At 41.3% G+C, this 24,804-nt stretch overlaps 1 protein-coding gene and 1 pseudogene across 2 annotated transcripts in view; both read right to left on the reverse strand.

The window, feature by feature from the left end:
- NBDY (negative regulator of P-body association) overlaps positions 1-24,804 on the reverse strand; it is a 66,991-nt gene that overhangs the window by 26,257 nt on the left and 15,930 nt on the right. The window contains exon 3 of one of the 2 annotated variants that reach the window (XM_060407375.1): positions 12,837-16,833. The exons of the other annotated variant lie outside the window; for it this stretch is intronic. The gene's annotated coding sequence lies outside the window, so the exon portion shown is untranslated. Of the gene's footprint in view, positions 1-12,836; positions 16,834-24,804 lie in introns of those variants that run through there. 2 annotated transcript variants of the gene reach the window in all.
- LOC114111738 (mediator of RNA polymerase II transcription subunit 31-like) overlaps positions 7,049-24,804 on the reverse strand; it is a 33,686-nt pseudogene continuing 15,930 nt past the window's right edge.

Consider the following 24,804-nt stretch of genomic DNA (forward strand, 5'->3'; position numbering starts at 1 on the left):
TATATGTGTTAGTATACTGTATTGGTGTTTTTCTTTCTGGTTTACTCTGTATAATCGGCTCCAGTTTCATCCATCTCATTAGAACTGATTCAAATGTATATTTTTTAATGGCTAAGTAATACTCCATTGTGTATATGTATTTATGTTTAGTTCTTGGGGGTTTTCTGGAGGATGGCAGGGATCACCACCAGAGAAGGGAGATGTCGATGATGCAGGGGAAGAGTGGAAACTGAACCACACTACTTACTGCTTTCTCCTACACCTGTACCTACCCCTTAACCAAAGAGCAGAATGGCAAGGACACTGAGGACACTAGGCCAGCTAAGAGAAACTGAAAGTCAGAGTGGGAAGACCACCTCCGTGACCATGCCACCTCCAAGCTCCAAGCTCCAACACTGCCTGCCCCTGGGCCCTGTGCAAGGGCGCCTCACTGTTTCTCTCATACAACATACACAAGGAGTGAAAGGGAAACACAAGCTGCCTGGAAGCCAAAGGACATGCTGCCAGGCAGCCCCTTGTCAGAAGTGGTCCCTCCTGAGTGCCTTCCAGGGCTCCAGACTGACCGACTGACAAACCAAACCACCCGGGCAGTAGGCCTGGCAGGCCTCCAGAAGGCAAAAGGAAAGGTGTGGCCAAGTTTGGATGCCCTGAGCATGTCAGGGCTAAAGAGCCTGGGGCATGCACGCCAGGCTCAGAAAGGCTAGGGAGGAATCCGGGAACTGTAGGTTAAAAGTGGGAGGTGAAGGGCACACACCAGAGGGATGAGGTAATAATCTCCCATGGCAATTAAAGGAAGGTTGTGAGGGAATGCCCCTCACTCCCACAGGAAAAGTAAAAGTGTCGGCAGTGTTGATGCTCCCAGGCACCCTGCCTTCAGGACACAGGGAAGAATCAAAAGGGAGGAGCTGAAACTGGAGAGCAAACTGAAAGCACAAGAAAGAATCACAATGGAGGTGAAGTGTGAAGGGGGTCTCCAGTGCACTGTGTCCCAAGTAGGTAGGTGGAACCAACCGTGGCCTCTTGACAAGAGCCATTAGCCAGGGCAGAGCCTCAGCCATGTAGGCAAGGGGCTGAACCCCATCCAGAGAGAGGCCTGTTCTGTGATGCCCTAGTGCCCAACTGGGAAGTGGAAAGACAAACAGAAAAGGGACAAGGAGGAAGGATAGGGAACAAGGAAGGAAAGGCAACCATCGGGTCAGCCGAGACTTGGTGGAATGGGTGCCAGCATGGGGGTTGGGGTGTGGTGGGGCCTGCACAGGCATGTTTTCAGGAATACAACCCTATGTGTGGGTGTGTGCCCCAGTTCAGGAAAGTAAGCCTGGGCAAAGGCAGGGGAAGGTGTGAAGTGATGCTGAGAGTAGGGATTCCACCACTTGCTGGTCCCAATCCCTGCCCTCTTTCCTTCCTCCCTGCATTTTCCCCAAGTAAATGTCCCACAAGTCCTGATGTTTAATGCCTGGGAAAGATCCACCTCAGGTCCTACCTGATAGGAAGGTGGTGACTTTGGTTTTAGTGGGTTGTTTGCTGTGTGTTTGGTTTCTCTCACCAATTTCAAGTGTTGGCCTACCTCTTGGGACAGCTTGGCATAAGTAGAAGAATGTCTGAAACTGCCACTCCTCAGTTTTAAGAGTCCTTAAGATACTTCCGAGTGTGGGAAATCCTTGGGATGTGGATTTGCTTTCCTTTGGAGCTCCCTCCTGTTTGGGTTACACACCTAGGAAGACTTTAAAGGAGCAAAGAACAGAACCGTTGAGGAACTTACAAGAGACTCGGGATCGCCTTCCACACTGGTCTCTCGCGAGGCACTGGGTGGCATGGGCATGACATCCTTAAACACTCACGCCACAGTGACCACTTGCTTTCCCTTGCACCCGTGGACCAAACAATGTCCCTGGCCTTTACCATGAACAAAGACTGTGGCCCTGCCCTCAGCCACTGCAGCTGCCCCGAAAGGTGTCCCCCTGAGAGGGATTCAGGATGGGGAAGAGCAGGATACAGGGCCTGGATAGTTCAGATGTGAATCTAGGAATGATTTCAATGGACGCAGACTTTGGAACCTTCCCACACAGAGAATGAGATGTCTGGCTGTTTCCTGTGTATATATGTATGTACGTATGTATGTTTACTGGCTTTCGCTGGCCTGGGGTGGGGGGAGGAGGTGGGGGAGGGTTGGAATGGGGGGGGTGGGCAGTGGACTAGCAGTAACCTTTCAGTGTTCCCCACGTTTTAATTTTTTCTTTGCTTTTTTTCAACAAAAACTCCTAAAATAGGCTGGCTCCTTCCTCTCTTACCTCTAGGGAAACCTTTCCTCAGAGCTATCAGAGTGGCTGTACCCCTCAGGAAGGTCCCCGAATGAAAGGAAACTGTCAGCTTTCAGGTTGTGTGTTTTCCTTCTTTGCACACATCCCAAAACTCTCTGGATAAAGGCCCTGATTCCCTTGTCATGCCTGCCATGCCTGCTTATGTGCGTGCGTGCGTGTCTGTGCATGCGTGCGTGCGTGTGTGTGTTTAAGGGGGGGGATCCATAATTCCCCTGGGGTGGGGGTGAGCTTCCAGGGTGAATACTAGGCTACTGTCAGCAGTTAGGTTGAGAAGCTGAGAGATCTACATGGCAAACCAACCCACCAAGCTCCCTTCTTGCCACCTGACCCCTCAAATCCCCAAGCCTGCCTCCTCTCTCCCTTCCCCCTAAACTCCACCTACTTCCCAGAGGATAAAAATTAATAGGATTGCTAGCGGGGGGAGGGCACCTGGAAAGGTTGAAGGTGATGTGCGGACAGGTCCCTGGTGTAGAACTGAAGCCTGCGAGAGCCTGGCTACCAAGGCCTGTGGGCAGAAAAGACCCAGATGGCAAACCTGTGGACAAATGTAGGCGAGGCCAAGTGGAGCATTCCCAAAGATTCCACCTGTGTAATCCATGCCATCCCCCAAAGTCCCACCCATGGGCACAGAATGAGTGTTCAGAGGTACCACGCAGGGAGGCAGCCTGGTGGCCTCTTCTGGACCCTCGAGACTCATGGAAAGATTCCCCCTTATTACAGAAGGGGTCAAAAACTTCTGGACCTCCCTGGGACCTGATTGCCTCTGTCCCACCAGATCCTCGGGAAAACGGGTTGCTGCCTAGGAAAAGGCATGGTGCAGACAAGCAAGAGAGGCTAGGAGGAGCTGAAGATACAAAGAAAAAACTGCAAGCCTACTGGTAGGATCTCTGGAGGGTTATTGGTGTTCACGTGAAGGCAGTCAAGAACAGCCTAGCTACACCTGCAGGTTATCCCAAAGTGGCCAAGGTTATGAGGAGCCCAGCTGAAACAGAGCTGGGTGCTGTATGAGCTGGACTATCGACGGTGATGAGGATATTGGGATATTGGTCCTGCTGCTGCTCGTGATGATGGGGATGATGGGGATGATGGGGGGAGTGAGGAGGAAGGGAGGTAGTGGGAGAAGCAAGAAGAGGAGGAGGAAGGTGACCTGAGCGTTTCCCCATCTCCACCCCCATCCCGTACTCTGGTGGCTAAAGGAAGGAGAGGAAGGCTTGCTGGGGGCTGGGAAAGGGGCGACTGCCATTTCTGGAGCCACAGTGCCATCCAGCAGAACGTGTATCTCAAAAGTCCATGCAGCAGACACCTGTCTTCGGCCAGGCCTCCAGGGATCAGCAAGGCTGTGCTGGGTCTTCTGACCTCTGCCTAAGCTGGAGGTTCTCCTCCCCCACCCCACCCCCACCCCCACAATTTCAGAAGCCTAAATGGACCCCTGCTCTGCCATGGGAAAGTCAGGAGCTCTAGGAGCCTTGGACCCTGCCGACAGCACCGGGAAGGACCAGCTCAGAGGGCGGAGCTTCCCCTGTCTGCCATTTTGGGCTGGACCCAGAGGGATTCTGCAATTTTTCCAGTCAGTGGTGTCCCTGCTGGGGAGTGCTGGGGTGCCCTGCCTGGGACTACACTGGGGGTCAGGCGGCCCCTTTCCTCACTGGGGGCTGAGAGGCTTTGAGGTTCTGGGACTGGGGCCAGTTACACTTGGCACTCCCAGTGGCAGGCATCTCGGGCTGCCCCGGGGTATCTGAGGGCCTTCCACAACTGCGGAACCACGGTCCAGTCTCTCATGGAGCGCACAGATGAAGGGACAACCGGGAGCCCGTTGTCCAGGCGCACCCTCAGGATGCCCCAACACCCATCCCTACCCTCCTCAACCCCCACAGGGCCAGTTTCTTCCCAATCCATGGCTCCATCACTTGTGCCCAGGTAACTGGCTTTGACAGAAACAAGCTCCACTTGATGGCAGCATGGGTCCACAAATGCCAACCGAGGGCAGGACCCTGCCTCCATCATCCAATCAGACCTTGGTCCTCCTCCCCTTCCAAGGCAAAACCACTATCAGACCAACACAGACAACCCCGTGAAGGAGGGGAGAAAAGGATAGAATGACCACTGGTGAGGAGGCTGGACATCCCGCAGGTCTTTCCCTATTCTTTGCCTCCAACTCCTTTCTTTTTCTTCACGCCTGCTTTTGGGAGAAGTAAAAGCCTAAGTAACTTTCAGAAGCCTAAGGGGACACCCTCCCCACCATGGGAAAGACAGGAGGTCTAGGAGCCCTGGACCCTACTGGCTTTGACATGACTTCAGCTCTTTCCTACTTGCTTGTCTTTTCTCAGGTGTTTCCTAGAGTAAGTCCTCTCACGATTTAGTTTGTTAAATGTTACTTTTTTTCTTTTTTGACTTCTGATTTATATATCTGCCTTACTGAAGAGTTTTCTTTTTCAAATAGTTACTATTTTATTTCTTCTTTATTCAATTGTGGTGAAATTCATGTATCATAAAAGTAACTACTTCTTAAGTGAACAGTGGCATCTATCACGTTCACAATGTTGTGCGACCTCCACCTGTATCTTATTTCTTTTTTAAATTTATTTTTATATTTTTTAATTTATTTATTTAAATTGGAGGCTAATTACTTTACAATATTGTAGTGGTTTTGCCACACATTGACATAAATCAGCCATGGGCGTACATGTGTTCCCCATCCTGAACCCCCTTCCCACCTCCCTCCCCATCCCTACATTTTAGCAGAAAAAGGAAATTCCCTATCCATTAAGCAGTTTGCCACTTCCCTACTCACCACCCACCCCTAGTTGCATTCCACTTCTACAAATTTACCCATTCTGGACATCTCATATCAGTGAATCATACAGTAAGTGACCTTTTCTGTCTACATCCTTTTACTTACGCTTTTGAGGTTCATCCATGTTGTAGCATGTATAAGAACATCATTCCTTTTTACAGCTGAATATATTTGGGTCTTCCCCAGTGGCTCAGTGGTAAAGAATTCACCTGCAGATGCAGGAGACATGGGTTTGATCCTTAGGTCAGGAAGATACCCTGGAGAAAGACATGGCAACCCACTCCAGTTTTGCAAGAAAATCCCATAGATAGAGGAGCCTGGTGGGCTACAGTCCATATGGTCCCAAAGAGTCAGACATGACTGAAGCAACTGACCACAAACTATATTTGATTTTATGGTATATACCACAATTTCTTTATCAATTTGTTTCTTCATTTGAGTTGTTTCCACCTTTTAGCTATTGTTAATAGTGCTGCTCTGAACATTAATGTGAAAGAATTTGTTTCAGTATCTATTTCAACCCTTTTGGGTTTACATCTAGGAATGCAATTTCTCGGTTGAATAACAATTCTATGCTACCTTTTAGAGAAACAGGAAAACTTTTCCCATAGCACCTGCATCATTTCATTTTTCTATTAGCAATTTTATCAGTATTCCAATTTCTCTATGTCCTCCCCAACACTTATTTCCTTTATTTACCCCCAATTATAGCCATCCTAGTGGGTTTGTAAAGTTATGGTCTAGATTTGTATTTCCTTTATGACTAATGATGTTCAGCATGTTTTAAAGTCTTATTGACCATTTGTATATCTTTAGAGAAATGTCTAATTCGAGTTTCTCCATCCTTCTTAAAATTATACTGTTCACTGCTCTATCGTTGAGTTGCAAAATTTTTTTTTTCATATTCTGGATATGGGCCCTTATCAGATGTATGATTTGCAAATATTTTCTGCCATTCTATAGGCTGTCTTCTCTTTTTTACAGACCTTTGCTGAACAAAAGTTCTCAATTTTGATAAATCCATCTATTTTTGTTCTTGTATTGCTATTGCTTTCAGTGTCCTATTCAAACATTATCAAATCCAAGGTAAAGAAGATTTATATTTGCTTCTAAAAATTTTATGTTTAGTTCTTGTAATTAGGTCATTAATTGATTTTGAATTTAATTTCTTATATTCATCTGTACATGGATATTCAGTTTTCCCAACATCCTTTGCCCAACAGACTGTGCTTATTCCACTAAGTGGTCTTGGCACCCTTGTTGAAGTTCATCTGACCCATATAGGTTTACTTCTGGACTCTCTAGTCTATACTACTAGTCTACTTGTCTATCTTTATGCCAGTACTACACTGTCTTGATTACTATAGTTTTAAAATCAAGAAGTGTGAGTCCTACAACTTTGTTGTTTTCCAAAACTATTCAAGCTGTTTGGGATTCCTTTAAGTGTCCATACAAATTTTAGGATGCATTTTTTCTATTTCTGCCAAAAAAAAAAAAATGCCATTCAAATTTGGATAGAGACTGGATTGAATCTGTATATCACTTTCAGTAGTATGGATATCTTAACAAAATCAAGGCTTCCAATCCATGAACATGGAATATCTGTCTTCTTTAATTTCTTTCATCAATATTTTGTAGATTTGAGTGTACAGATCTTTCACCTACTTGGTTAAATTTATTCTATGTATTTATTTTGGGGAGATACTATTGTAAAGAGGGCTGTTTTCTCGATTTTCCTTTTGGATTGTTCATTGCTGGTGTATAGAGAAACTTAGCTGAACATTGTGTGCTGATTTTGTATTCTGCAACTTTACTGAATTGTTAGCTCTAGCAGGGTTTCTTTTTGGTGTGAGAATCCTGTGGGATTTTATAGAGGATTATGTGATCTGCAAACGGAGACAGTCTTACTTCTTTCTTTCCAATTTGGATTTCATTTCTTTTTTCTTCACAATTGCTTTGGTTAAAACATCCAGTGCAATGCTGAACAGCAGTGGTGAAAGGAAGCATCCTTGTCTTCTTGATCTAAAGAGTAATGTTTTTACCCACTTATTATTAAGAATGATGTTAGCTGTTTGTTGTTCATATGTGTGTGCATGCTCAGTCTCTCAGTCACTTCCAACTCTTTGCAACCCTAAAGACTGTAGCCCCCAGGCTCCTCTGTCCATGAGATTCTCCAGGCAAGAATACTGACGTGGATTGTCATTTTCTTCCAGGAATCTTCTTGACCCAGGGATCAAACATATGTCACCTGCATTGTCAGGCAGAGTCTTTACCACTGAGCCACCTGGGGTTCATAGATGCTTTTTATTACATTGACGAAGTTCTTGCTATTCCTAGTTTTCTGACTTTTTTTCCAATTGTAAAATAGTATTGGACTTTGTCAAATGCTTTTTCTGCATCAATTGTGATTATTATTTCCTTTCTTCATTTTGTTAGTGTGATGTGTTACAATGATTGATTTTCTTATAATGAACCACCCTTCTTTATTTCTGAGATAAATCCCACTTCGTCATAGTGTATTGCTGTTCAGTCACTCAGCCATGTCTGACTCTTTGTGAGCCTGTGAACTACAGCACACTAGGCTTCCCTGTCCTTCACCACCTCTCAGAGCTTGCTCAAACTCATGACCATTGAGTAGGTGATGCCATCCAAACGGCTCATCCTCTGTCATCCCCTTCTCATCCTGCCTTCAATCTTTCCCAGCATCAGGGTCTTTTCTAATGAGTCAGCTCTTCACATCAGGTATCCAAAGTACTGGAGCTTCAGCTTCAACATCAGTCCTTCTAATGAATATTCAAGATTGCTTTCCTTTATGATTGACTGGTTTGATCTCCTTCCTGTCCAGGGGACTCTTAAGAGTCTTCAATACCACAGTTCAAAAACAGCAGTTCTTTGGTGCTCAACCTTCTTTATGGTCCAACTCTCACATCCACACATGACTGGATGGACCTTTGTTGGCAAAATAATCTCTGCCTTTTAATATGCTGTCTAGGTTGGTCACAGATTTTCTTCCAAGGAGCAAGTGTTTTTTAATTTCATGGCTGTAGTTACAGTCTGCAGTGATTTGGGAAGAAAATAAAGTTTGTCACTGTTTCCATTTTTTCCCTTTCTATTTGCCATGAAGTGATGGAACTGGATGCCATGATATTAGTTTTCTGAATGTTGAGTCTTAAGCCAGCTTTTTCACTAGCCTCTTTCATTTTCATCAAGAGGCTCTTCAGTTCCTCTTTGCTTTCTACCATAAGGGTGGTGTCATCTGCATATCTGAATTTATTGATATTTCTCCTGGCAATCTTGATTCCAGCTTGTGCTTCATCCAGCCTGGCATTTCTCATTATGTACTCTGCATATAAGTTAAATAAGCAAGCTGACAATATGCAGCCTTGAAGTACTCCTTTCCCAATTTGGAACCAGTCTGGTGTTCCATGTCCAGTTCTACCTGTTGCTTCTTGACCTGCATACAAGTTTCTTAGGAGGCAGGTAAGGTGTTCTGATATTCCCATCTCTTGAAAAATTTTCCAATTTATTGTGTTCCACAGTCAAAGGCTTTAGCATAGTCAATGAAGAAGTAGATTTTTTTTCTGGAATTCTCTTCTTTTTCTATGATCCAACAGATATTGGCAATTTGATCTCTGGTTCCTCTGTCCTTTCTAAATCCAGCTTGAATATCTGGAAGTTCTTGGTTCACGTACTATTGAAGCCTAGCTTGGAGAATTTTTAGCATTACTTTGCTAGCATGTGAAATGAGTGCAATTGTGTTGTAGTTTGAACATGCTTTGGCACTGCCTTTCCTTGGGAATCCCTTTTCTTTGGGATTGCCTTTCTTTGCGTCATGGTGTATAATAAATCAATTTTTTTTTCTCTCTCTACATTAGTTTCCCTGTTACTGATTTGTAGTTTTATTACATTGTCATAGGAGAAGATACACTGTATGATTTAAATTTGTGAAGTAACACATGGCCGACCCTAGAGAATGTTCCTGGCACTTGAGAGAAATATGTACACTGCTGTTGTTGCAAGCAGTGTGATACATTTGTCTGTTAGGTCTACTTGTTTATAGTGGAGTGTAAGTCTGCTATTTCCTTATTGGCCTTCTGTCTACATGTGTTATTAATTATTGAGAGTAGAGTATTTGTCTCCAACTATTATTGACTATTCCTCCCTTCAATTCTCTCCTCTCTTACAGCATACTTTCCCATCTCCACTCTTGATCTTCTATGATCTCACTTCTGTCAGACTATTAATTGTAACCACTTTCTCCTAGCACCCTTTCTATTTGATCTTTCCCGTAAACATTTAAATATGCTCATCTTTTCCCTCTTAAAAAAACTACCCTTTACCTTATATTCCCCTTCAGTTATAACTTTTCCTCTTTCTTCCTATGTATCATAGCTCAGATTCTTGAAAGCACTGTCAGCCCTCTCTTTGACCACTTCCTCACATTCTCTCCACAAATTTCTCTACCTATTACAATCTTTTCTCTGTCTGCTCAGTGAATCTTCTCTTGACAATGTCACAAACATCTTTCGACAAATTCAGTGATTGTTGTCTCCTTTCTTCCCCTACCTCAATGGACACTTTTAAGTGGGCTTCCCTGATAGCTCAGATGGTAAAGAATCCATCTGCAATGCAGGAGATACCTGTTCAGTTCTTGTCGGGAAAATTCCCTGGAGAAGGGACAGGCTACCCACTCCAGTATTCTTGGGCTTCGCTGGTGGCTCAGATGGTCAAGAACCCACCTGCAACGTGGGAGACCTGGGTTCGATCCCTGGGTTTGGAAGATCCCCTGGAGGAGGGCATGGCAACCCACTCTGGTATTCTAGCCTGGAGAATCCTCATGGACAGAGGAGCTTGGCAGGCTACAGTCCATGGGGTTGCAAAGAGTCAAACACGACTGAGTGACTAAGCAAAATGACAAAACCATTTGACATTGTTGATTATTTCTTTTTTCTTGGGGTAATGTCTTCCCTCAGGTTTCAAGACACTTCATTTCCTGCTTTCCTTCCTTACTTCTTTGCCTATTCAGTTCCTTTGCAGGATCTTCTTCTGTCAGTCATTTCATCACTGGTGTTTTTCAGAATTCAATTCTTGCTTTCTTCTCACAATATACACTCCTCATGACTGCAGCTCCCATATATTTGCTAACAACTTCCATCATATGCTGATAACATCCAAATATACATTCCTTGCTTACAATGCGGACATTCTAATGAACATGCACACTTGAATATCCCACAGGTATCTCAAATTCATCATGGATGAAAATGAAATAGCTTGTCAACTTTCTTCACCTGCTGCCATTGTTAAGTTGCTTCAGTCGTGTCCAACTCTGTGCAACTCCATAGACGGAGGCCCACCAGGCTCCCCCATTCCTGGGATTCTCCAGGCAAGAATACTGGAGTGGGTTGCCATTTCCTTTTCCAATGCATGAATGTGAAAAGTGAAAGTGAAGTCGCTCAGTCTTGTCCGACTCTTAGTGACCCCATGGACTCCTCCATCCATGGGATTTTCCAGGCAAGAGTACTGGAATGGTGCGCCATTGCCTTCTCCGAGACCTGTCCAAGGCCCCACTGTACATGAGGAGCAGGGTTTGGCTTGGTGGCCCTCCCCTTACCTCATGCCCCACTGCCTTAAATGGGTCTGCAGCAGCTAACATTTTGTTCTTCAGACATTTCTGTGTTAAATACTAATAAAAGCTTACAAATCCACAGGGAAATCAAAGTAAAACAATTCTGGTTTAACAGAAATAATCTCGTAACAAAAAAAGTTCAATTAAATAAGCACACTAATGATTCTGGCTGCTACCATAATAAAGGTACATAGGAACAGTTTTTTTTTGTCTTCACTGTACAAAAGCAATATATACATGTCTTAGGAGCCTGGTCAGGATCCAGCTTTTTATTTTCTTGATGTGTTATTCTGCTGTTGCTGCTCCGCCAGGGCTTGCTGAAGGCGCATCTGCTTCCAGGAATAGTGCTGCCAGTGCAGAATTTGCTGCTCATCAATAAATTTCACACACTGAGCTTTCACCAGCTCCTTGCAGAAGTGTTCGTACTGGAGCAGTTCTAACATGTGTAAACACTGAGGGTACAGTTAAGGTAATTTGGGTTGTCTAAACACTGCACAAATTCCAACTCCAACTGAAACCGCAGTCGATTTCCAGCATCATCTGTCTCCATAGCGACGGTCGCGGCCATCACCAGCAGACACTCTAAGTCCCCAGCAACCCCACACGGCTAGGATCGGAGAAACGGTGAAGGTCTGGAAGTCGCGGAGTCCCCTTCCTGCCGAGGGTGTCCCATTCTTCACCTGGGTGTCCCCCAATTATAAAGTAAGTTTAATTCAAACATTATCTCTTCCAAGAACCCTTCTCTTAGAGCTTATAATCCCTGCTTCGTGCTTCCTATCTTTATCTTCTCCCTTACAAGATGATTTTTTCTCCAGCACTGGACTGTAGGATCTTTAAGGCAGATGCATGGTATAGTGAGCTGTGTGCCCAACACAGAGTAAGTTCTCAGTAAGTATTGATTAAATAGAATCAGTTATACCTCAGTGTTGTAGCAGCACCGTGGTGTCTAAAGAAAATGATGCTTTGACCTAATCATACATGTTGTACTGACCTGAAGCAGACCTAAGCCTTTCTCTTTCTGAGTTTGAATTACAGCTTTGATGTGGTCTTTCTTGTTTTTTTTTGTCCTTGTTCCTAATGTAAAAGTGTTTAACTGCTTCTTGGTTGTATTGGGTGGCATTGGAATAAGATTTTAACTGGGTATTCTTGAATTGCTTTTACAATAAACCAATTTTATAATCTTTAAATTTATCAGCTTTTTACATTTGTGTAAAAGAAAAATAGAAAAAAGAAATTTAAAAAATAGAACTGAATTAGCTTAAAATTAATATCTTCTCTACCCCAGAAAAATGTGAAGATCTCTTCTACAGTTCCTTCAAAGTTTTTTATATTTAATTTTGCATTATCATAAATAATATATGTGCTGTGCTGTGCTAAGTCACTTCAGTCATGTCTGGTTCTTTGTAACCCTATGGACTATGGCCCACCAGCCTCCTCTGTCTATAGGATTCTCCAGGCAAGAATACTGGAGTGGGTTGCCATGCCCTCCTCCAGGGGATCTTCCCGACACAGGGACAGAACCTGTATCTCTTTTATGTTTCCTGCATTGGCAGGTGGGTTCTTCACTGCTAGTGCCACCTGGGAAGCCATGTGCCAGATCATTTTATTTCAGTGTGAGGATACCCATCCAAATGTTCTTAGACTTTTTGATTCTACTGATTCAAGAGTTGTTAAAGTCTTTGTTTCCCTCTTTGAGCATTACCCTCATGGGCTGTTTCAGTATATTGTGCCCTCATAGGCACCATTATGGTTTTTATAAGGCTTCACATAAAAACCTGTCAGACAAAAGAGCACATATTCTGTGATTCCATTTATGCAAATTTCAAGAACAGGCAAAACTAATCAGTGGTGATAGAAGTCACAATAATGGTTACTTCTCAAGGGTATTAACTTGGAACAGGCAAAAATGGGCCTTTAGAGTTATTGGAAATGTTCTATATTTTAAGTGGTGATATTTCTACAAGTGTGTGTATATATGTATTGTGTATATATATACATATATATACACAAATTCATTGAACTACATACTTAAGATATATTACTTTACTATAAGTTATATCTCAATTAATAAGTAAAACAAATACAATGAACCTATGGATTCCTGTTGTGTACTTTATTTTTCTTTTACATTCCTAATCAACCAGATGACAAGATACTACACTGGGAATTCAACTGAAATCAATGTGCACCTATCAAGTGTATATACAATATGTATACCAGGCAGAGAAGTAGCAAAGAGGAATTAGTCACCTCTAGAAGCAGAGGACAGGAAATGAGGAAATATCTCCCTGAGACTAGCACAACTGAGCAGAGCTTGAAGAACGAAGTCCATGAGGTAGACACGGGTCTAAAGGTATTAGAGAGAGCCAAATGTACAAAACATTGGAATGAAATAACAAAATATGTTCAAGGAAAGCCTAGTGGAATATAATATACAAGAAGAGGGCTGGAGAAGTCCAGGATGGAGTGTAGAAATTAAAAGCAACAAGCAAGGCTAGAATAAGAGGCTTATCAGAGAATCTTAGATCATGCTAATATTTTATTATATAAAATATAATAAAGGAAGTCATTAAAGAATTTTGAATAGGGAAAAATATGGTTAAGTATTTATTCTAGAGGCTGTGCCACGGGTCAACAGGCAGTAGTGGAACATACTAGAGGTCAGTTAGAAAACTATTATTGTAATTTAGGAGAAAAATGGTAATGGTCCAAACCAGGGTATGGAAACAGAGATCTTAGAATGGAAAAGAAGACCAAATGGGTGGCGCCCAAAATAATCCAAAGCCCATGAATTCTTTTATCATTCCTAAAACCTTCCTTATTTGTCTTCAGAAGCTTGTAAGTATTGAACAAAAGAGGGACAAAATCATCAAGGAAGAACTTGCTTTTCTCCTCTCATGCTTTTGAAATGAAAATATTCTACCTGTTTTTCTAGAGGAACCCTATCTCTGCCATCTTTTTACAATACAAATTTTGAAAAAGGGTAGGTAATTTGGAACTTGTCGAGGACAAATAAATGTCTTCAGTGTATTCTTCATAAATGCCAGTAAAAAAAATGATTTAACCTAGATAGGTGGCCTTGATGTGTATATACTCATAAATATGAAGGAAACTACTGAGAGTAAATTTCATGTTCCTGTGATCTAAAAAAATATTCAGTATTATATTAATATCTAATATGAAATTTTTAGTTTGATTAATATAAATGTCTTTATATACTATCACATGTAAAATAGATGGTGAGAAGTTGCTATATAACAGATAGCTCAGCCTGGCACTCTGTGATGACCTAAAGGGGTGGGATAAGCAGGGGAAGTGGGGCTCAAGAGGGAGGAGATATATGTGTAATTATGGCTGATTTTTGTTGTTGCATGGCAGAAATCAACACAACATTGTAAAATCAATTTTCCTCTAATTAAAAAATAAAATGTTGGTATACTGTATTGGTGTTTTTCTTTCTGGCTTACTTCACTCTGTATAATCGGCTCCAGTTTCATCCATCTCATCAGAACTGATTCAAATGAATTCTTTTTAACGGCTGAGTAATACTCCATTGTGTATATGTACCACAGCTTTCTTATCCATTCATCTGCTGATGGACATCTAGGTTGTTTCCATGTCCTGGCTATTATAAACAGTGCATGCTTGGGGCTGGTGCATGGGGATGACCCAGAAAGATGTTATGGGGAGGGAGGTGGGAGGGGGGTTCATGTTTGGGAATGCATGTAAGAATTAAAGATTTTAAAATTTAAAAAATAAAAAACTAAAATTTAAAAAAAATAAAAAAAATAAATTAAAAAAAAATAAATAAAATAAAATAAAATGTTGTACCTAGGTTTACTAGAGCTCAAATGAGACCTTTCTATATGTTACAAATCTGACAGCAAGAAAAATAACTTGGTATCATGAAATTTTTATAAGTGAATTAAATGCAAGTGAAGTAAGAACTTTTAGGTGAACTTTTTAGAAGTAATTATGTTTTAGGAATATCTACTTAAACATAATCTCTCCTGGGTGATAGGGATAAAATACTGCAAAGAAGCCAATACTGACTCCATGCTGGAACTGTTTCTTTGACTTGCTTTTGTTATTACAATCATACATAATGGCCTGATTTAAAGGACCCTGTTCCTCTGCCTGACTATAAACTAATGTGCCTTTGTTCAGCTTATAGAAAGACAATCAGACCCTGCCCACTTGTGAATAGAAGAGATTAACACATCCCTTCCAAAGGCTAACCCTTCAGATGTTTTATAAGACTGAAGACCCTTTTTACTTTACTTCCTCACTGCCCCTCCCTCTCAATTCTGCCTTTCAACTTTAGTTTCTCATTGTTTCTCTCTGGCTCTATATAAGAACCTGGCATCCAGATGCCAACAAAATGGTTACTTTGAGACATTAGTCTGCCATCTTTTTGGTCAGCTGGCTTTCCAAATAAAGCGGTATTCCTTGCTTCAACACCTCTCTTGGATTCATTGCCCTGTTATGCAGCAAGTACAGTAAGCTTGGACATGGAAACAAATTTGGTGAGGCAGCACAGGAGCCTTACTGCTCATGGCTAGCTGGCCCCAATCAAGGAATATTGAGACAAGGCCCTAAGCAGCTTCTGGGACCATTTGTCCTGAGGGTCTTTTCTTCAAGATTCCCTGAAGAGGCACCAGCTGCCCCAGCACCTGGGAATTGAGACAAGGAACAAACAAACTTCTAAAAGTCAACAGACTTGATTTTGTTCAAGGGTAAATCTACCCAATTTGATAGCCAGTTCAGCCAGTTTGCTTATTTATCTGCCGTTTTGTGTTACTAGTCAGTGGGCTCAATTTTGGAGGTGAAGTTGCTCTGCTATACACACCAGGAACATATTCTCCCCTTCAATTTGGGTTTTTCCTTTTTGAGAAAAGCCAATTTGGTTGGGTTACCCTGTTGGAAAGGGGAAGTGTTGTTTGACTCTACATTGAACCAGTTCATTGGGGAATTATTTCTTGTAAGACAAGCCTACCCTCATTGGAATTAGTTCATTTGTTTCATAGGGTAAATTTATCTACCTGATTTTGGAACCGGTTCATCTGTGCATCAATGCTGGAATTTGTTTGTGCCATCTTTCTTGGAATTTGCACATGTCTTTTGTGTTTTGGTGTTATCAAACTTATAAAAATGGGGAATATTTAATCTATCCCTAAGGATAGATCTTTAGGGCATATATTAGATATACAAAGATCAGAAGAGCAATGGCCCCAGAATGGCTCACAATTATACAGTCTCTCAGATAGAAGCACAAAGGAAAGAAACACCCTGAAAATGAAGAGGCCCTAGGGCTCCCTTGGACCTGAGGCATCTGATTCTAGTTCCTCTACAGGAGCCCCAGGTAACTTTGACAGTAGGGAGCATCAGCTCCAGTTTAGGGAGCTCCCCCTGTGAGGGAAAACTCAGACCATTTGGACAAAGGTCACAGGTCTAATGGGACTAGAAAGTCACATTAATGTGACTTTCTGGTTGGCTAGGTTTTGGTATATTCTGGTACTTTGGTAATGCATAGATATCTGGTACTCTTTCCTCTAAGGCTTCCTCTACATCTTCTTGCTTCTATCTGCTCAAACCCTCTGCAAACAGGTGAGTGGCTATGGAAGCAATTGAGGAACTCTGGCCAGGGTTCCTCTCTGGTGTGTTCTGAAGGCCCACAGGTCACAGTGCCCCAGTAGCTGCCACCAAAGCAGGTGAGGGCTCTCCTTTCCTTTCCCTCCCTTAAGCTGAAGACCAGGCCAATTAATATCATGTGGGCACAAGTCAGGCAGAGAAAAGCCATTAGAGTGCCTGCCACTTGCAGACTCCAGTGACAGGATAAAGGAATCATGGAATGGACTACAGTATTAGAGTATCTGTCCCCAACAAGACAACTTCTGTGAAACTCAGATACATATTGGTTCAAGCAAAACACCGAGCCCACTCCCCTGATGGACATGTTCCCAGTAGGACTACAAGGCAGATTCCTCAGCCTGTCTTCCCTGTTGCCTTCACCTCTTTCCCCCTCAGTCCAGATTAATTTTGCAGAAGCTTGAGTGTTGTCACTTGGCCATCCCAGGAGGCCGTCTCCCCTACGAGAGATAACGAGAGGTGAAACTTTCCTAAGGTAGCCACTCAATTCTTTCAAAAATAAAAAAAATAAAATAAAAAGGAAAAAACAAAACTTGTTTTACAATGTAGTTTTTATAGCACCAGAGGGGAGGCTTCAAAAAGTCCTTTTACCACTTCCAAAATCTTGCCTGTTCATCTTAAGAGTCATGTAAATATTTTTAAAGGGGGGAAACAAAGTCATCCTAGGAAGAAATTGCCTGTATCACTGAGAAGCAAATGTCTTCTCTGGTCTTCTCAAAAACCATTATCTCTGCTTTTTTTTAATGTAAATTTTAGAGTTATTGTTGTTCAGTCCCTAAGTCCTGTCTGAATCTGCAAGCCTATGAACTGCAGCATGCCAGGCTCCCCTGTCCTTCACTATCTCCCTGAGTTTGCTCAAACTTGCAAACTTTCAAACTTGCATCACTGAGCAAACTTCAGTGATGCCATTCAAACATCTTGTCCTCTATGGCACCCTTCTCCTCCTGCCTTCAATGTTTCCCAACATCAGTCTTTTCCAATGAGTTGGCTCTTCCCAGCAGGTGGCCCAAGTACTGGAGCTTCAGCTTTAGTATCAGTCTTTCCAATGAATATTCAGGGTTGACTACCTTTAGGATTGACTGGTTTGCTCTCCTTACTGTCCAAGAGACTCTCTCAAGAGTCTTCTTCAGCACTCAGCCTTCTTTAAGGTCCAACTCTCACATCCATACATGACTATTGGAAAAATGATAGCTTCAACTATACAGACCTTTGCCGGCAAATTGATGTCTCTTCTTTTTAATACACCGTTCAGGTTTGTCATAGCTTTTCTTCCCAGGACCAAGAGTCTTTTAATTTCGTGGCTGCAGTCATCATCTACAGTGATTTGGGAGCCCAAGAAAATGAAATCTGACACTTATTCCCCATTTATTTGCCTGAAGTGATGGGACCAGATGCCATGATCGTCTTTTTTTGAATGTTTAATTTTAAGCCAGCCTTTTCACTCTCCTCTTTCACCTTCATCAAGAGGTTCTTTAGTTCCTCTTCACTGTCTATCAATAAAGTGGTATCATCTGCATATCTGTAGCTGTTGATAGTTCTCCTGGCAATCTTGATTCTAGCTTGTGAGTCATCCAGCCCAGCATTTCGTATGATGTGCTCTGCATATAAGTTAAACAAACATGGTAACAATGTATAGCCTTGATGTACTCCTTTCCCAATTTGGAACCAGTCCATTGTTCCATGTTGAGTTCCAACTGTTGCTTCTTGTCCTGCATACAGGTTTCTCAGGATGCAGGAAAGGTGGTCAGGTATTTCCATCTCTTTAAGTATATTCCACTATTTGTTGTGATCCACACAAAGGTTTTAGCATAGTCAGTAAAGCAGAAGTAGATACTTTTTTGGAATTCCCTTGCTTTTTTATATGATCCAGTTAATGCTGGCAATTTGATCTCTGGTTCCTCTGACTTTTCTAAATCCAGCTTGTACACCTGGCAGTTCTCAGTTCATGTACTGCTGAAGCCAAGCTTGAAGGACTTTGAGCATAATCTTGCTAGCACATGAAATAAGTGCAATTGTATGGTAATTTGAACATTCTCTTGCAATGCCTTTCTTTAGAGAGGGTAAAGTAATTCAGAAGTTGTCTCATCCAAGGTAATTAGAAATTGCTTTTTATGCAAATGTTAACATTTAGCCATCTAGCCAAGTGATCTTCATTTGTTCCACCTGTGAGAAACCCAATTTTAATCCAACCTCTTCTGTAAACTGGGTTTTACATTATTGCTGTGCCTGATTCAGGACAGAAACCTTGAAGAAGTGAGGCCTCAATGTGCATTTACATGTATCTTTGTTTTTGGATAACATTGCTGCAGTTGATTTGTAAAAAGAGCTCTATTTAATTGGCTTAAATAAAAGTAATAAATACTGACAAACCAATCAACTCATATGTAAGAGAAATTTAAAAATGACTTTCAGGCTCACATGAACTGGGAAATATTTAATATTAAATTGGTAGCTGGTATTAATGTTTAAGTTTGTTGATCTAATTTTAATGATATAGACATGTCCTGAGTCACCATCAAATTAACTATAATATTAAGCACAAGACTTTCATTTTGCCTAGGCTTAACATAAGCTAAATAAGGTATTATATCTATCAAAAATTTATCAGCAAGAAAAGTACCTTAATGTGGGGATGGGGGAAAACTGTAGGGATATCAAAATATGTGTTTTCAGTAGAAGGTATGAGGAATTTTTTAAAAAATTACTGAAAAGAACTATGTATGATCAGGATTTCCTAAGACTAGATTGAATTTAGTTGAGTAAATGAATCATGTTGGGAGTAAGCTTAAGCTAAGACTTGGATTTGGCTTTTTCTTTCTGTTCAGAGAAAAAAGTATTCTTGGAATGCCATTTTTGATAACACATTATATGAGTTTCTTTGCCTTTAAGTGTTTTGTATTTGCCTTTGAGATCTCTGGTTACTTTGATTAAGGAATAAGGGTTATCCAACTTACTTTATCAATTGACCAGATGTTTAACTATGACTTTTAAGTCTTTTGTCATTTATAGATACATCTGTATTCTGATGCTGTTACAAAATGGGCTTTATTATCAAGGAGATTCACAGGAAAGCTATGGAAGCACTTAGTTCCACATCAAAATAATGGCTATTCAAGAATTCCAACCCATATGGATTAAAACAAGGAGCTGTCCTGCCCCTGGGGCCCCTAGGTATCCTAAGACTTTTATTCCCTGACCAACAGAGTCCATGCCACTACTCAGACTTGAAGCAGTTACAGAAGATAAGACCATCCTCCCCTGCTTCCCATAAGAATATGGGAGTAAAATCTCTGAGACGGGAAATGAAACAGGAGGGAAGAGGGCAGGGAACAACCTTTGAAAGAGTGACATAACCCTAGGACATTACAAGGCTGATTATAAGCAAACAGGTCCAACATGGTAGACTAGTCCGTTTCCACTAGACCTTGAGCCGCAGTACATGCTCTTTGTAACACATCAGGAAGCTAAGTGAGGCACCCACAACTGGGTGGTGACCCAATTCAATGTAAAGAAACATTTAGATAAAGAAGTGTAAATGAAACAACAGCTTTCTAGATAAATTTTAAGAAAATACAAATGGGATATGAGCTTTAAGTGAACTTTTAGAAATACATGTTTTAGGATCTCTCCAGATATTCTACAACTTAAAAGGTAAAATTTGTTAAAACAAATAAAGTAATGAGAGGTTTATGGAAAATGGACCCCAAAAAGGGTTATGTACATGATCAGTCAGGACTGACAAAGTTTCAAACAAGTTTAACTGAGTAAATGAAACTTTAAAGTAAGCAGGTGCAAAATGTAAATTTGGCTTTTTTCTCTGTTAAAACAGACAAGTTTTCTTAACATGCTAAACTGCGTTTGATATTTAAGTTTACCTTTTAAAGAATGTTATTTGCCTTTGAAATTTTGTATAGCCACTTTGGCTAAGTTTCACAGTGACCCCTCTAGCTAACTTTGGGGTGCTTCAAAGAGCCCGTGAGTCACCCCAAAGGGAGACATTAAACTAATTAGGTTCACTTGATATGTTAATAGAGAGGTATTGCCTAGTGAGTAATAAATTTTAAGTTGCTAGAGATTATATAGAGTTCCTAAGAGTCTGATATGTCCAGGTAGAATATTATCAGTCATAATTCTAGTTATTTTCTGAAAGTATCATATGTCACAGCAGCAACTGGGTTGCTTTATCAATTGCATTGTAATTAGATTTAAATGTGCTTTCTTTAAGTCTTTTTGAAGACAGTTATGGTTTCACTCTAATGCCATTGCAAAAATGCCTCCTCTTAAAAATTTATTAAAAAGGACTTTCGGAGAAATACAAGTTCCTAACTTTCCAAACACAATGCTGAACTGAAAATTGAAGAATTCTACTAGAACACCTGATGACTTCATAAAGCCCTTAACAAAAAAGATTAGTTACACAGGAATGAGTAAATGGGTAAATATGGTTGTAATTTTTATGGTTTCTATCTAAAAGGACTACCGGTTTGTGTTTTCCAGGTGTAAGAAAAATTTTATTCTTCATTTAATTATGACTCGTAGTAATTTGGTAGATTATGCCTTTTGTGAGCAGAATGGAACATTTATCTTTTTCTCTCTACCTGGTTGATTCTGCCAGTAACATATGCTTGTCTCAAAAGATTAAGCCAAGCATAAATGTGCATGGCTAGTACAATGGAACTGCAAATAGGTCATTAAATCAGTCATAGCTCCTTTGGTCACTCAATTACTATAACTGGATTACAATTAGTTATACAAATCATTGTTTAATTTTTTTGTTTTCAAATAGTGCTTTGTGTCTCCCTGCTGCACTATGTCATTGTCAATGTTACTAGCTGCATTACTTATGTCCTCTCTAATTTATAAGACTGTTGTCTCTTGCAGTAACCAATGTGTAATCAGACCTCCAAAAATATTTGTGTGGCTAAATATTTTGAGAAAATCACATATATAACATAAAATGACTGTAATAGTATGATTCTAGGTATGGAAAGAAGCAACAAGGGAAAATGTCTCCTGGATTATAGCTAGACAGAATCCAGACAATTTTTAATTATTGATGGGGCCTGGAGCGGCATATCAAGAATTTTGCCTGAACTAGGATAAGCCTCCCAGCCAGTGCTGTGGGACAAAAGTTGATCATGAAATGTCTTCCAAACATTGGTCAAATTCATGACCAAGAAGGGAAGACCTAAGGAATTGAATCGGCCATTGCAGCCCTTCAACATGAGCCAGTGGAACCCGAGGAAAGGAGAATACCTGCCATCCAGCAGTCATCACACTGCTGCCACTTCCTATGGTGAACCCTGAGGAAACTCTTGAGAGTTCAGGATTACAGACCCCTAGGCAGTTGTGCTGTGCTGTCCTTAGTCATTCAGTCTTGTCCAACTCTTTGTGACCCCATGAACTGCAGCCTGCTAGGCTCCTCTGTCTGTGGAATTCTCCAGGCACGAATACTAGAGTGGGTATCTGTTCCCTTCTCCAGGGGATCTTCCCAACCCAGGGATAGAACCCAGGTCTCTTGCATTGCAGGCGGATTCCTTAAAGGTTGAGCCACCAAGGAAGCCCCCAGATAGCTGAGGTACGTATAAAGAAAATAATTTTAATGGGCCCTAACTCTTGCATCTTCCTATATTTAGAAAAGTACTATATTCCTTTAATTTGAAATGCTGCCTCCTGGATTTGAAGATCAGTATTTCTAAAGTCTACAAGTGTAAAGTAGACACTTTCCAAAGAGGAACAAAATGAAGACAAATCTTAACATGTGAAACATTGGCACTAATGGCAGACACTCCCAGAAAGATTCATCTGATGAAGCAAAATGGTCATCACCCCTTTTTCCCATAAGATTGTGGAATGGGCTTTGACAGTGCAGAATTGTTGCAAAGAATCCAATTCTGACTTCATAATGGAAATATTTCTTTGACTTGCTTTTGTTATTATGATCATACATAAATGTTGTGGTTCAGTCGCTAACTCGTGTTTGACTCTTTGTGACCCCATGGACTGCAGGACGGCAGGCTTCCCTGTCCTTCACTATCTCCCAGAGTTTGCTCAAACTCAGGGCAACTAAGTGGGTGATGCCATCCAACCATCTCATTCTCTGTGGCCCCTTTCTCCTTGTGTGCTTGATCTTTCCTAGCATCAGGGTCTTTTCCAATGAGTTGGCTCTTCCCATCAGATGGCCAAAGTATTGGAACTTCTTCAGCATCAGTCCTTCCAATGAATATTCAGGATTGATTTCCTTTAGGATTGACTGGTTTGATCTCCTTGCAGTCCAAGTGACTCTCAAGAGTCTCCTTTAGAACCACAATTAGAACACACCAATTCTTCAGCACACAGCCTTCTTTATGGTCCAACTCTCACATCCATACATGATTACTGGAAAAAGCATAGCTACGACTATAAGGACCTTTGATGGCATAGTAATATATCTGCTTTTTAATATGCTGTCTAGGTTTGTCACAGATTTTCTTCCAAGAAGTTAAGTGTCTTTTAATTTTGTGGCTGCAGTCCCTGTCCACAATGGTTTTGGAACCCAAGAAAATAAAATCTCACTGTTTGCACCTTTCCCCCACCTATTTGCCATGAAGTCATGGGACCAGATGCCATAAGTTTTGTTTTTTTGAATGTTGAGTTTCAAGCTAGCATTTTTACTCTCCTCATTCACCTTCAAGAGGCTCTTTAGTTTCTCTTCACTTTCTGCCATTAGAGTGGTATCATCTCCGTATCTGATGTTGTTGATATTTCTCCCAGCAAACTTGATTCCAGCTTGTGATTCATCCAGTCCAGCATTTCACATGACAAAATCTGCATATAAGTTAAATGAACAGGGTAATGATATATAGCCTCAATGTATTTCTTTCTCAACTTTGAAGCAGTCCACTGTTCCATGCCTTGTTCTAACTGCTGCTTCTGGATCCACATACAAGTTTCTCAAGGGACAGGTAAGGTGGTCTGGTATTTCCATCTCTTTAAGAACTTTCCAGTTTGTTGTGATCCACACAGTCAAAGGCTTTAGCATAGTCAATAAAGTAGAAGTAGATGTTTTTCTGGAATTCCCTTGCTTTTTCTTTAATCCAGTGGGTGCTGGCAATTTGATCTCTAGTTTCTCTGCTCTTTCTAAATTCAGCTGGTACATTTGGAGTTTCTTGGTTCACATACTATCAAAGCTTAGCTTGAAGGATTTTGACCGTCATCTTGCTACCATATGAAATGAGTGCAAGTGTATGGTAGTTTGAACATTCTTTCGCATTGTCTTCTTTAGGATTGGAATTAAAACTGACCTTTTCAAGTCCTGTGGCTAATGGTGAATTTTGAAAATTTGCTAGCATATTAAGTGTACCACTGCCTGAATGTAAACTAATGTGCCTTTGTCCAGCTCATAGAGAGATAATCAGGCCCTTCTGACCTGTTAACACATCCTGATACTGAAGCTGGAACTCCAATACTTTGGCCACTTGATACGAAGAACTGACTCATTGACAAAGACCCTCATGCTGGGAAAGATTGAAGGCAGGAGAAGGAGATAACAGAGGATGAGATGGTTGGATGGCATCACCGATTCAATGGACAGGAGTCTGAGCAAGCTCTGGGAGTTGGTGATGGACAGGAAAACCTGACATGCTGCAGTCCATGTGTTCACAAAGAGTGGGACACAACTGAGCAAGTGAACTGAACTGAACACATTCTTTCCAGACACTGACTCTTGGAGATGTTTTGTAAGACTGTAGAACCTTTTTATTTTACTTCTCACTGCCTCTCCTTCTCTATTCTGCCTTTTGACTTTAGTTCCTCATTGCTTTTCTCTCTCTTTCTCTTTCTGATTCTATAAATGAACATGGCATCCAGACCCTGAAAAGATGCTTAATTTGAGACATTAGTCTGCCATCTTCTTGGTCAGCTAGCTTTCCAGATAAAGTCATAATCCTTGCCTCAACACCTCATCTCTTGGATTCACTGGCCTGTTGTGCAGTGAGCACAATGAGTGTGGACTCAGTTACAAGAACCAGATAGTTATACAGGTCCCAGTAGGGGATTATAGATAGAGAGGGAAATCTAGGAAACTTTGGAAGACCACTGTAAGTTAATGATGGATCAGGAAAGCTATTGGAATGTCGTGGAATGAAGCAGGCTTTGTTATCTATAAAACAAACCATAAATAAAATTATGAGCTATGCCCCAGTCCATTAGGTGACAGAAAAATGTCGATCCCCTTCTACTGACTTGAATCTGCATTGACATAATCCTAGTTTGATTATAAAACCATAAATAAAATTATGAGCTATGCCCCAGTCCATTAGGTGATAGAAAAATGTTGACCCCCTTCTACTGACTTGAATCTGCATTAACATAATCCTAGTTTGATATACCCATGTGAAAGCAGAGTTGCAAAAAATAGCAAGAAGAGATAA

This window comes from Ovis aries, chromosome X (assembly GCF_016772045.2).
Source record: "Ovis aries strain OAR_USU_Benz2616 breed Rambouillet chromosome X, ARS-UI_Ramb_v3.0, whole genome shotgun sequence".
Lineage (NCBI taxonomy): Eukaryota > Metazoa > Chordata > Mammalia > Artiodactyla > Bovidae > Ovis > Ovis aries.